The sequence below is a fragment of the Mauremys reevesii genome, linkage group 2 (genome assembly GCF_016161935.1).
Source record: "Mauremys reevesii isolate NIE-2019 linkage group 2, ASM1616193v1, whole genome shotgun sequence".
Lineage (NCBI taxonomy): Eukaryota > Metazoa > Chordata > Testudines > Geoemydidae > Mauremys > Mauremys reevesii.
The window spans coordinates 252,860,794-252,873,292 of NC_052624.1; the positions used below are offsets into that span (position 1 = coordinate 252,860,794).

Here is a 12,499-nt window from a genome sequence, read left to right on the forward strand (position 1 = left end):
TACTCATGATTAAGAGAGTAAAAATAACAATAATTCTGTATACAGCATACACAGCAAATGACATGAGTGTGTAAGGAATAAGCATCTCCAACACTGATTATTTATTATAGTTCTAATTAAGGGCTCTATTCAGATGAAATTTTATTTTTGCACATTGTACACGGAGCCTTTACAGACCTCTCTACATAATCTTCTACAGAGTATAATTCTGGTCAAAGAGTCAAATGTTGCTTGGCATGGTTCTCAGGAAGCTCATACTCATGGCTTTGACAACATTATCCTAACTAGCATGAGAGACAAAGTCATGCCTCCCAATATGCCCATATTCAGTAGGAAGGTAGATGGATTAATCGGGATTAGTGTACAGACCTCAGGGATGTTCACACATCACTGTTAATACCTATTCATTTAATCACTCTGAAAGATGGTGTGTGCCCCTGATTCCACTGTCAGCTTCCCCACTGTTCACCCACACCCTCCCACCTCTCACCATCACCACCACACTCCCTCTCTATCCCCTGAGTCCCTGGGTATTCTTTTAAGCTTCACTTCTACTTCGATGTATTCCACACCTGGGTATGTGTGTTATGTATGCACACCATGCACCTGAGTCTGGAAATTTTTGGTAAGCAGTTTCCATTGGTCTGCACATGCACAGTTATTTTCCAAAATAAGAGTATAAAGGGCAGTGTGGCTAGACACCGCTCCAGTTCCTTCTTATCGCCGCATGGCCTGAGTTGGAATCCTACATGTCTACTTCAATCTTCCTTTACTGTGAACCTATGAATACATTTTGTAAATAGTTGTTGACAGTTTGGTACTTTCTTGTGGTTAGCACACTAACACAGTTAGTTTTATTCTTCCTGCTCCAGGGAGCTTCTCCCTTCAAAGAGGGACTTAGCCACGAGTTCAGGGGTTCAAGAACTGTGTCTCCTCCTCCTATTCCTTCTCTGTCAATGACAATCTCCAGCACTGCCTCTATTGCCTTGCAGAGGCTCATATCACCTCCAGTTTGCAGTATCTGCAGCTCCTTCCCTCCCCGAACTCATGAGGGACCAGAATTTGGTCTGCAGAAGCACTCATGGAGCAGCCCATGAGACCCCATTCAGATTCAGGCTGGGAAGACCTACCTATATAACTGTAAGAAACCATGATGGGGATGATCATGTCTAGTGGTCAGAGCCATGGCAGTTGGGTCTAGTGGTCAGAGCCAGGGTCAGCACTGGAATTATGAATCCAGAGTGGGGTTGGAGTGAGGCTGGAGTGAGAGCAGAGCTGGAATAGGATTAGGAATAGGGCTGGAACGAGAGCAAGGCTGGAACAACTCAGGCTTTGGGAGTCTGTTGCCACCAACAGGAAGGAGTGAGTTCCAAGACCTGGAGTGATGTTGAGCAGAATGAGCTGCTGTTACTCCTGTGGGGCTTAGATACCTACCTTGGGAGTTACCAGATCAGTCCCTGTCTTGTGGATTGGCTGGAGCCCAGCACAGAAGTGACTTATCACCTTACACCAACAGCCTCAGATAGTGAGCAGAGCCCCTCTAAACATGAACTTCAGAACTGAGGTAAAACTCTTAAGCCTGAGAAATCCTCTCATAAGAATAGGGACATGAACATAGAGATATGGTCATATCTCTACCTAGATATGCCTCTAATAGAAAGGATCCCTCCCTCTCTTGGTCAAAAATTGGGCGAGTCCTCACGTGCAGGTCCTAAAGAATTAGGTCCTCAGAAAACTGTCCAAGAAGTAAAGATCAGAGGAAGAAGATCTGAGGGTATTGGCTCTGATGCCACCCCACAAACCTAATGAGCAGTACCAAGCGGTTCTGTCTGGGAGTTCAGTGCTGGAACCCTATCCAACAGCACCAACTGTGTGGGATCCCCTGAACACTAGATCTTCAGATGACTCAGATCTGCTGGTACCCTCCTCAGGAGCCCTTCAAACACCATAAAGGACCAAAGCCTTTGTGAGGTTCATGTCTATTTAAGAACTAATCTGCTACTCAGCTCAGTCTCTGGTTTCATTTTTTATTTTTAGCAGCTCCCCTTCCTAGTTAGACATGCTGGACCAGCATGGGTGTTTACTTCAATAAAAAATCATCTATCTCATGCATGGGCTTCTGACTCCTTCATGAGAACCCTAAAGAACACAACATGGTAGCAGAAGTGGTTGGACATACATGTTGGATCATGTGGTGTGAACACTGATGAAAAGAAAATGGAGCAACTAAGGGTTCCAGGGAAGCAGCAACTCTCTAGGCTTGCAGTGGGCAACTGAAGGAGTTTTGAGCAGCAACTCAGCCTTTACATGCTGGTGAGTGGAGTCACTGAGAAGTCATGTAAGCAAAAGGTACTCTTTCTAAATATAGTGGGGCCTGAGGAGTTAAATGTCTATAATAGTCTGCACTTGAGCCAAGCAGAGCAGGCTGATTATTATCCTCTGAAAGTTTGAGGAGTGCTGCATTCTAAGAAAAATAAGACTTTTGAGAGATATCAATTTCATATGTGGTCACAAAAAGAGGGAGAATCGTTTGAGGAATTTGTAAAGGATGTCAGACTGTTGAGTCAATTGTGTAATTTCAGAGGACTCATAGATTCCCTAATTAGAGCTCAGATAGTCATGGGGATCAGAGAGCTGCAGCTCAGAAAAAGATTTCTGGAGGATCCTGAATAAGGGATAAGGAGGTGCTAGTCCCGTTATATAAGGCGCTGGTGAGACCTCATTTGGAGTATTGTGTGCAGTTTTGGTCTCCCATGTTTAAGAAGGATGAATTCAAACTAGAACAGGTACAAAGAAGGGCCACTAGAATGATCCGAGGAATGGAAGGCCTTTCGTATGAAAGGAGACTTGAGGAGCTCGGTTTGTTTTCCTTAACCAAAAGAAGGATGAGAGGAGATATGATTACACTCTTTAAATATATCAGAGGGATAAATACCAGGGAAGGAGAAGAATTATTTCAGCTCAGTGCTAATGTGGACACGAGGACGAACAGATATAAACTGTCAGTCAGGAAATTCAGGCTTGAAATTAGACGAAGGTTTCTAACCATCAGGGGAGTGCAATACTGGAACAGTCTACCGAGGGAAACAGTGAGGCGAAGGACCTCCATGACTTTAAGATTAAGCTAGATAAGTTTATGGAGGATGGTATGATAGGATAACGGGCTTAGTCAATAGGTCAATTATGTGCCTGGTATGATATAACCTTTTCCAGAGGTTTGGCTGGTGGGGCTGAAAGGAATCTTCCTTCAGGGAAGATTGGCTATGGCCCCTGAGGGTTTTTCGCCTCCTCCGAAGGATGGGGCAGGGTTCACTTGTTGAGTGGATGGCTTATGTGGCCTGCATCTTGCAGGAGGTCAGACTAGATGATCATAATGGTCCCTTCTGATCTTGAATTCTATGATTCTATGATTCTATGATTCTATGATCTCAAGATAGAAGAAGCAATCAGCATCTGCCAAGCAACAGACCAGGCTGAAGCTTTTGGAGGGAAAGCAAGGCACTGAAATAGTGGACAGGGTAACATATCCACAGATAAAAGAGCAGAGACAGAACAGAAATTCCAGGGAGACATCTATGAAACACAATCAGAAAAAGTCTGGAGAAGACAGCATAAAGAGATGTACATGCTGTGGTCACAGATATAGTCCGCAGCAGTGTCCTACCTTTGGACAATGTTGCAACAGATGTAAGAGGTGAGAAGTGTTATGCAAGAATTTGCAAACAAGAGGAGTGTGGATCCAGAAAGAAACATAGTGTACATTTGTTGCACAGAAAGGAGGATCACTACAGTGCAAGCAACAATGAAGAAGAACTTTTCATAGGAATTTTGCAAGAACTAATGGCATCAAATGACTGGACTATTATGCTGGAAATAAATGGAACCTCTGTGACTTTTGAATTGGACTGGTGCACAAGCCAGTGTTGTAGCAGACTCTATTATAAAAGATCTGGAGAAAAAAACAAATGTTGACAGCAAGCAGATAACACATACAGTGGAGTGATGATTCCTACTGTTGGTGAATGTGATCTTGAGGTAAAGGTAAAAAATAAAAATGAAAAGATTAAGTTTGTGATAGTTCCAGGGAAATGTGAATCTATATTATGGTTAAAGATGTGTACGGCGTAGCATGGGTATTGAAAAATGAAAAAGAAGGGCTAGAAATGTTCTATACTGGCCACAAATGAATACAGATAGAGCAAAATCCATGAAGGCTTGTGAAACATGCCAACAATACAGAGATAACCAAATAAAATGGCCTATGATGGTAAATGAAGACATTTTGTCACCCTGGTCCAAAGTAGGCATGGGTCTGTTTACTTATGCTGACAAGAATTTATATATTGGTTCTGGATTATTAGTCTCATTTTCCAGAAATAAAAGGATTTGAGAACACTAAAGAAAAACATATTATTGTGAGTATCAAATCTATCTTTGCTAGACATGGCATACCAGAAGTGGTCATGTCAGCCAATGGACCACAATTTGATGGTTATGAATTCTCATATTTTGCAAGAAAATCGAAGTTTAAGCACATTACATCTAGTCCAAGATGTCCACAGTCTTATGGATCCATGCAAGAATCACACTGACCCTACTCTCCCTTCCTTCTGACCCTTCATGTCAGAATCTCTGGACGAGGAGTTTGAGCCAGATCCAATGTTTCCAATGGGTATGCCACCCTCCTCACTGTTGAGGCAGTTGTTCCATCATCTCTCTCTCCACCCAATGACCATAAGCAGCACCAGGAGTTGTTGCAGAGGGTGGCTACTGAAGTCCAGATACCTCTTGAAGAGGTCCAGGACACACACCAGAGATTACTAAACACCCTCCAGCCTTCTAGCCCTTCAAAGGTGGCCTTTCCAGTTAAACAAGCCACTGACATTTCAGTGTGGCACACCCCTGCCTCTTGTGCCCCAAACCTGAAGAAAGCTGAGAAACAATATTTCATGCCAGCTAAAGGGGGCAGCATTTTTATTCACTCATCCAGCGCTCAAATCCATAGTTGTGCGAGTGGCTACAGAAAGGTCCAGAAGCAGTTCTCCAAGACTACCCTTACTGATAAAGGTGTTAAATGCTTCAACCTTTTGAGTAGGAAAGTATTCACTGTCTAGTCTCCAATTTACAGTTAAGTACCAGGCATTGCTAGCAAAATACAATTTCCTGAACTGTGCCAAATTTGCAGACTTTAAAGACAGACTTCCCCAGGTAGACAGGGCCCAGTTTCAAACCCTTATTGAGGAAGGCAGGCTAGTGGTGAAGACATCTGGAAGAGGGCACTTGGTTTGGGGGCTTTCATATAGACATTAACTCATCCCACAGAAGGTTATATATAGACATTCACCCATCCCACGGAAAGTTCCTCAGATTCCTCATTGGGGAGGACCACTTATAATTCAGAGTACTTCCATTTGGGCTAGCTGCAGCACTCAGAGGCTTCACAAAAGTCCTTTAAGCAGTGGCAGCTTGGATAAGACAAAACAGTTTCACCATCTTTCCATATCTTGGTGACTGGGTCCTGATGGGCAGATCCAGCAAGGAAGTCCAGTCAGCAATAGCATTCCTACTCCATCTTTTCTCTTCCTTAGGAGTCTGATTCAACCATGAAAAGTCTACTTTAACCCCTACAAGTTTGCTAGGAGGAACCCTGAATTCAACTACAGCAAGAGCCTATCTCCCCACCAAGAGATTCCATGTTATGAGTGATCTAATAAAACAGGTCACCCTCAGACCGTGGACCTCAGTCAGGGCTTGCCTTTCCCTTCCTCAGCCACATGGCCTCATGCACCCACATTATACTATTTGCCAGGTTCCATCTAAGCTGCCTATATACTTGGCATTAGTTCATCTACTCACCAGAAAAAGACAACATCAATGCCAAAGTAACAATTCCACCAAGGTTTTGGCTTCTCTTGCCTGGTGGACAAAGTTGGAGAAAGTTTGGGTGGGTATTCCTTTCCTCACACCTACACCTATAATCACAGATGTCTCCCTATGAGATTGTGGAGCTCATATGAACAATCACACTGCATAAGGCACCTTGGCCCCTTAAGAGGCCAGGATACTCATCAACTTACTGGAATTAAGAGCAGTCTGTCAGGCCTGCAATGCATTCCTCTCACTCATCTGATCCTGACATAGCCAAGTAATGTCAGACAATATGACTAATGTATTCTACATAAACAATAGTTGGGAACAAGATCTCCCCTGCCCCATGTGTAGGGACAGTTGACTTCTGGAACTGGTATCTCAGATATCACATAACTCTCTCAGCAGTATACTTACCAGGCATTCAGCACTCCCTAGCAGACAGTCTCAGCAAACATTTTTCAACAGACCAGGAATAGAAGATTAATGATCCTGTTCTCAATGAGATCTTCAACCAATGGAAACTTTGTCCTGGGATTGCTTTGCCTCACAAGGAAACAGTAAACTCACCCATGCTGCTCCAGAGCAGCTCTGGGACAAGGCTTGAAGAACAATGCCCTTCTGTTACCCTGCATTGACCACTTCAGGTACAGCTTCCCTCCCATCCCACTGATACTATAGTCCTGCAAAAGATCCCTCTTGACAGGGCTTGGGTCATGCTCATTGTGCCCAAATGGCAGAGGCAGTTCTGGTTCTTGGGCCTCCTGAGGATTTCATCCTGTCTGTATACCGACATCTGACCATTTCTGGATCTGCTGATGCAGCACAATGGCATGATCAAACGTTACAATTCAGGGCCACTCCAACTCAAGGCCTGGTATTTGGATGAAGTGCTCAAGTTAAATAGCAGTTCAATCCGCTCTCAACCAGCGCTGGAAGGATTCTACCAGGAAATATTATTCAGCCAAATGGAAACTTTTCTCCTTTTGGTCATGACAATAGTTATCTTCAGAGTCTGCTGGGGTCCCTGCTATCCTAGATTACCTATTTACCCTTAGGACATCAGGTTTCTCTATCAGTTCCCTATGGATCCATCTGGCAGCAATCAGTGCTTTTCCTCCTGTCACAGACCAACTTGTCTGCACTCATCCTGCAATGACTAGATTGCTGAATGAATTTATTAAATCTTTTTCACCGGTGGTGAAGCCAACACCTAAGTAGGCCCTCAACATTGCTTTTTCAGTTCCCACCAAACCTCCATTCAAACCATTAGCCACTTGCTCTATGTCCCATCTCTTGGTGAAAGTTGCCTTCCTAGTCACCATCACATCAGCCAGAAGAGTGACTGAACTGGCAATGCTCATGTCAGATATGCCATATGCCACCTTTTATAAAGAGGTGTCTCTTTGCCTCCACCCAAAAGTCACCCCTAAAGTAGTTTTATAGTTTCATGTGAATCAAATCATCCTCTTACTGGTATTTTTCCAAAACCACATGCTGCTGATAAGGCAAGAAGGCTTCACTCCCTAGACATCTGATGTGCACTGGCCTTTTATCTGCAGAGAACAAAAGCAATTAGAAAGACACCTAGACTTGTTGTTGCTTTGTGATCCCTTATTGCTAATGTGGTCCCTATTCTAATACCCAACCTCTGTCCCTTCTGCTGCGGATCATAGCCAGATTTGCAAATGAACTGGAGAAGCATCGGTCCACACTGTCCTTTATACTCTCAGCTTGGCGCATGAAGAGAACAACTGTGAATGTACAGTCCAACAGGCACTGCTTACTTACAATTTCTGGTGTGTGGTATGCATGCATACACAGGTGTGGTATATAGATAGGGCCCACACACTTCGAAGAACCACCAGTTTCAGGTAAGTAACCTTCATTTATGTTCCCAACAATCAGAATTTTTGTTCATTATTATTTTTTTCACTGCAAAAAAAGCTTCCTGTTTCTCTTTTACTGGCATCCTCCTCCTTGATCTGTGCTGGTTATACTGTTTTTGGAAAAGTACAAGCTTGTATCTTGAACTCTGATGTATTCACATCTTTGTGTATCAGTTTAACTCCCAGTAAAGTTTTTTAATGCATACCAAGCGCTGTTAGGCAATATTTTCCTGGGAAATTATATAGTCTTAAACATATTTCCCATTCACCATCTTTAATTAGCCTGACAGCCAGAATTGGCGGTGAACTCCTGTTCTTCCTTACCTTGCAGTTTCAATTTGCCACACAAATATCAACAAGTTTAATCAAGTATAACAATGTATACACTGCCAATATATCAGTGCTGGCAAACAGGATGAGCCTGCTAGAGAAAACATTTATGTGTAGGTAGGCACCTTGAATAGCTATGATTTCCTGGCAGTTATGCCTTTAAACTAGGATCAATCTAAGGGCTTGTCTACACTACTGGCCAGATCAACGGGCAGCAATCGTTTCAGTGGGGGTCAATTTATTGTGTCTAGTATAGCAGTACTCCACCTCAATGAGAAGCGCAAGGGGAATTGGTGGGAGTGCGTCTCCTGTCAATGCACTGCAGTGAAGACACCGCGGTAAGTAGATCTAAGTATGTCAACTTCAGCTACGTTATTCATGTAGCTGAAGTTGTGTAACTTAGATCGATCCCCCCTGTAGTGTAGACCAGCCCTAATTTGTGAGTGCTTGGGCATTATCTTAAGTTATTCATGTGTGTAGTTTTCCAGAAATCTCCATAGAGAGCTTTGGTTTTTCTTGTTCACAAGTGTTACTAGGAACAGTAACATTTCCAAATAAATACATTTCTATAGCAGATCAATCCATGACATTCCATTGTGCATGTAGACAGGAAATATAGGTGATGTTGGTTCTCCTAGCTCAGCCCTACAATACTCTTTCCCGCCCTCAGTAACAGCTGCACCCACTGTTACTTGTTAGCATTCCTTCTGTACTTGTTCCCAGCAGGCCAGAGAGCAGCCAAGACAACATTAATCTGGTTTTGGCTATGCTCAGGAGCCATTCTTTCTTTTGGGAAGGTACTCAAAAGCTCATGTCAGCTACACTACAAACTTCCCACATGAAGAGTAACATCTGCATTTATAGAAGCTTAATCTAAATAAAAATGTAAACAAAATCATCCTCCTGAGGTATCATTTGCTTGAAAATGACACAAAATAGAAAATAACATATTATTTCACCTACAAAACATTATAATTATAAAAATAATTGTAATGCATAAAATAATTATGCACATTATATATAAAAGGAGAAAAAAAGCAAAGCTCAATACCACCTAAGGTTGGTGGTGCTAACCATAGTCATCTCAGAGCCAGAGTTTGTATGGCAAAGAATGCCGGTAAAGCTTGTGGTCACCTTCAACTGTGACTTCTGCATGCAGTTATGTGAGAGTGCATCTCCCCACCTCAGGACATGTGCAGCAATGATTGGAACAAATCAGTAAAGAAGTCAAAGATACCATAATGTTAACAGGTATAAATACATTCTCTTTTTACATCTGTAAGATACAACTGTCTATATAAAGTATATCATATATTATACACACAACATGTGCCCCTACCCAACATTAAAATAATATTATTAAGGTTGCAAAGTCAAGCACTCAAAAATTTCAAAATGTGAGAATTAAGGTTGTCTGTGCAATCTTAACCCAGTCCCTTTATGCCTATGCATTATGCTACAGTCTTTCATTACATTATCACATACTATATTTTCAATTGGACCTCGGGCTCATTCAGTGCATAGGATAGACAGTGCTTTATCAATGAGCAGTTATTCAATAGTTATTTTCACTCCATTGTTCAATGTCTGGCTCTAGACCTTAAGTACTGCACACTATTCAAATCCTGCTCTGAAGACAAAATTATCATGGGAATATCTGTGGTGCTTATGACAATAATATCTGAGTGCTTCACAAACATTAATGAATTTGTTTTCACACCAGCCCTGTGAGATGGAGGTGTATGTGGGGGGTGGCATTATCCCCATTTCACAGATGAGGAACTGAGACACAAAGAGATTAAGGTCAAAATAATCCACTAGTTTGGGTGTCCACTTTGAGATGCCTAGTATGCCTGATTTTTCATACTACTTAGCATTATATAACAGTTAATATGTTCAAAGCACAGCTTACATTGACTTCAATTCCAGCTGTGAGTGCTCAGCCTTTCTATAAATAAGACCATGGGGGTCTCAAGTTGGGCACCTGTAGAACACAGAATTAGTGACCACCTATAAGAAGTTTGGTTTAAGTGATTTGCCCACCATTGCATAGAATCTTTTTGACAAGGCAGGGATAGAATCCAGTTCCTGAGGGGAGTATTCAACTGCCTTAAAAATGAGACCCTCCTTTTTCTTCCTGTAATTCCCTGCCTCATTCACTATAGACCTTCCAATTTCTGCAACAGCAGAAGCAGGGATCATGCATACAATAGCTACCTTTATTATGCGCATGGCTCCTCGTAAGATCTGCCTCCCTTTTCCCCTCACCTCTCCCAACTGCCCCAGTGGTTACCAGTCTCCTCTTCCAGACCCTGCCTCCCCCTCTGCTCCTCATATAATCACAGTCTTCTTTCCCTCACCACCTACTGGACCCTGTCTTGTTGTGTTTCTCTCCTGGGCTCCCACCGCCAGTCTTCTTTCCCAGCCAGTCCCAATCTCCCCACCTCAACCTCAACTCCTAGTCCCACTTTCCCTCTTCCCCATTCCAGCCTCCTTGTCTCAATCTGTTCCTGTAACCTGCCCCTCTCAGTCCTTCTCTTCTCCCTCAGCATTCCAATCAGGCAGCTTCCTCCTCCATGCTGCCTGGGCCCAGCAGAGAGGGCTTTGAGAACATATGTGAAACCAGCTCCTTGCTCTCAGTTCTAGTGCCTGGTCTGGCCTGCAGCAACCCAGAGCAGGGAAAATCCTGCTCAGGTGTGTTGGTGGTAGCAGCAGGGGCAACCCATATAGTACTCTTTGGTTAGGCAGGGGTGATATTGACAGTGCCCCACCTGCAGAGCTCTCTGCTTGGGAGTGATGTGGTGAGGCAGAACCTCCCTAATGACCTGTCTGTGAATGGGTGGAGTTTCCAAGACATCTTTTCGGTCAGGGACAGCCCCTCTCAGAGCCCTTTGCTGAAGGAGACTCAGTGATTCCTCTAGTTGGATGATGAGAAGTGGGCACTTCCCAACAGAGGCCTACTGCATGTAGGATAGAGTAACACCTTTCCCAGGACTGTCTGTTGAAGGGTGCGTGGTAAAGGTGGCACCCCACAGACTAAGGCCACCTTTGCTGTGGTGTTGTCAGTGCAGCCCTCCTCACCCAGCTGTCCAACTTGAATGAACATCAATCCTCAGTTTGGGGGAATGTTGCTAGAGCCCTCTGAATTGAGTGGTTGGGGGAACAGCCCTCTAGAGCTCTCTGTGTGAGTTGAAGATGTTGAAGGTAGCACTGCTCCCTCCATCTTCTGTTTGGAGTAGTCATAGAGCCACCTAACTGGGAGTATAGAGGTGTCTCCACGAAGCTTCTTAGTGAGGCCCCCTCTTCCCCTGAAGAGAAATTTTAGAGGAAGTGGTAGTGGGGAACAGAGGCCTCCTCCTTCCTTTGAGCATCCATTTGAATATCACTGGCTGATGTTAGGCACCATAGTCATGGACCTGGGAGGAGAGAGGCCTTGTCCTACCAGAAAATAAGTAGAGTGTTTGTGGTCATGTTCTACCAAACTCACTGAAGTACTGGGAACTACAGAAGCCTGAGCCAGCCTTTTGTGTTTTTGTCATATCACCTGAGAAGTGTGCCAGCTGCCAAGGCCTATCTCTGGTTGCCTGAAGACTAGCAGCTGTGGTGCCAGCTGAGGTGCCCCTTCACCTGGCCTAACCAAAGAGTGTGAGTTGGGATCAGCAGAGGTAGCGTCAGCCCCCAGCCTCCTGCCCATCAAGAGTTGTAGTGGTGGCAGCTCCCATCACAAGATTTACCTCTGCTGGGATGTGTCTGTGCCTGGAAATGGGCTGCTATGGTGGGTGTGGAGTGACAGGAATGAGCACTCCCCTCCTGGCTTTAGTAGGTGCCACTAATAGCTGCTGCTTCCTCTAAAACCTCTAGATCTTCTTCTGTCTGGAGCAGACTTTCTTGTACAGAGCCTGTCTGAATGATGTCAAAGTGATGTTATCACACTATCATGTGATATCCTGATTATTTTTAATACTTAATCCTGCTATGGCTACACCATTTACCCCTGAAAGAGTGCAATGTAAGAGTCTAATGTAGATATGCCCTGTATGTGAGCAATATATATTTAGAAGCATAATGTTTAGGTTGGAATGTCTAAATAGCAGTTTGTTATGAGCTTCTAATACCTGCAGTTAAAAGGATACTCCATGGCTAATCTAGCTCTGAGATTAGTTAATAATAAATACAATTTGTACAGCTAAATAAAATAATTTTTGGCCTGTTGGTTTGGTTATTATGCTGAGTTGGACTGAGGAGGGAATCATCATAATGAAACATTCACCCACCCTTTCATCTGTTTGTGGAAGCTCCTGAGAACTGAACATAAACATGCCTCCAAAATTATTCTGAATATCATTTGAACAGATCCATAATGCCTATGGCTTCATTCCATAGTCTTTCCTTCCCAACAGGATATGAAACAT

At 43.5% G+C, this 12,499-nt stretch overlaps 1 protein-coding gene across 10 annotated transcripts in view; it reads left to right on the forward strand.

The window, feature by feature from the left end:
* Positions 1-12,499, forward strand: part of RIMS2 (regulating synaptic membrane exocytosis 2) — a 787,778-nt gene that overhangs the window by 470,997 nt on the left and 304,282 nt on the right. The window lies entirely within an intron of this gene.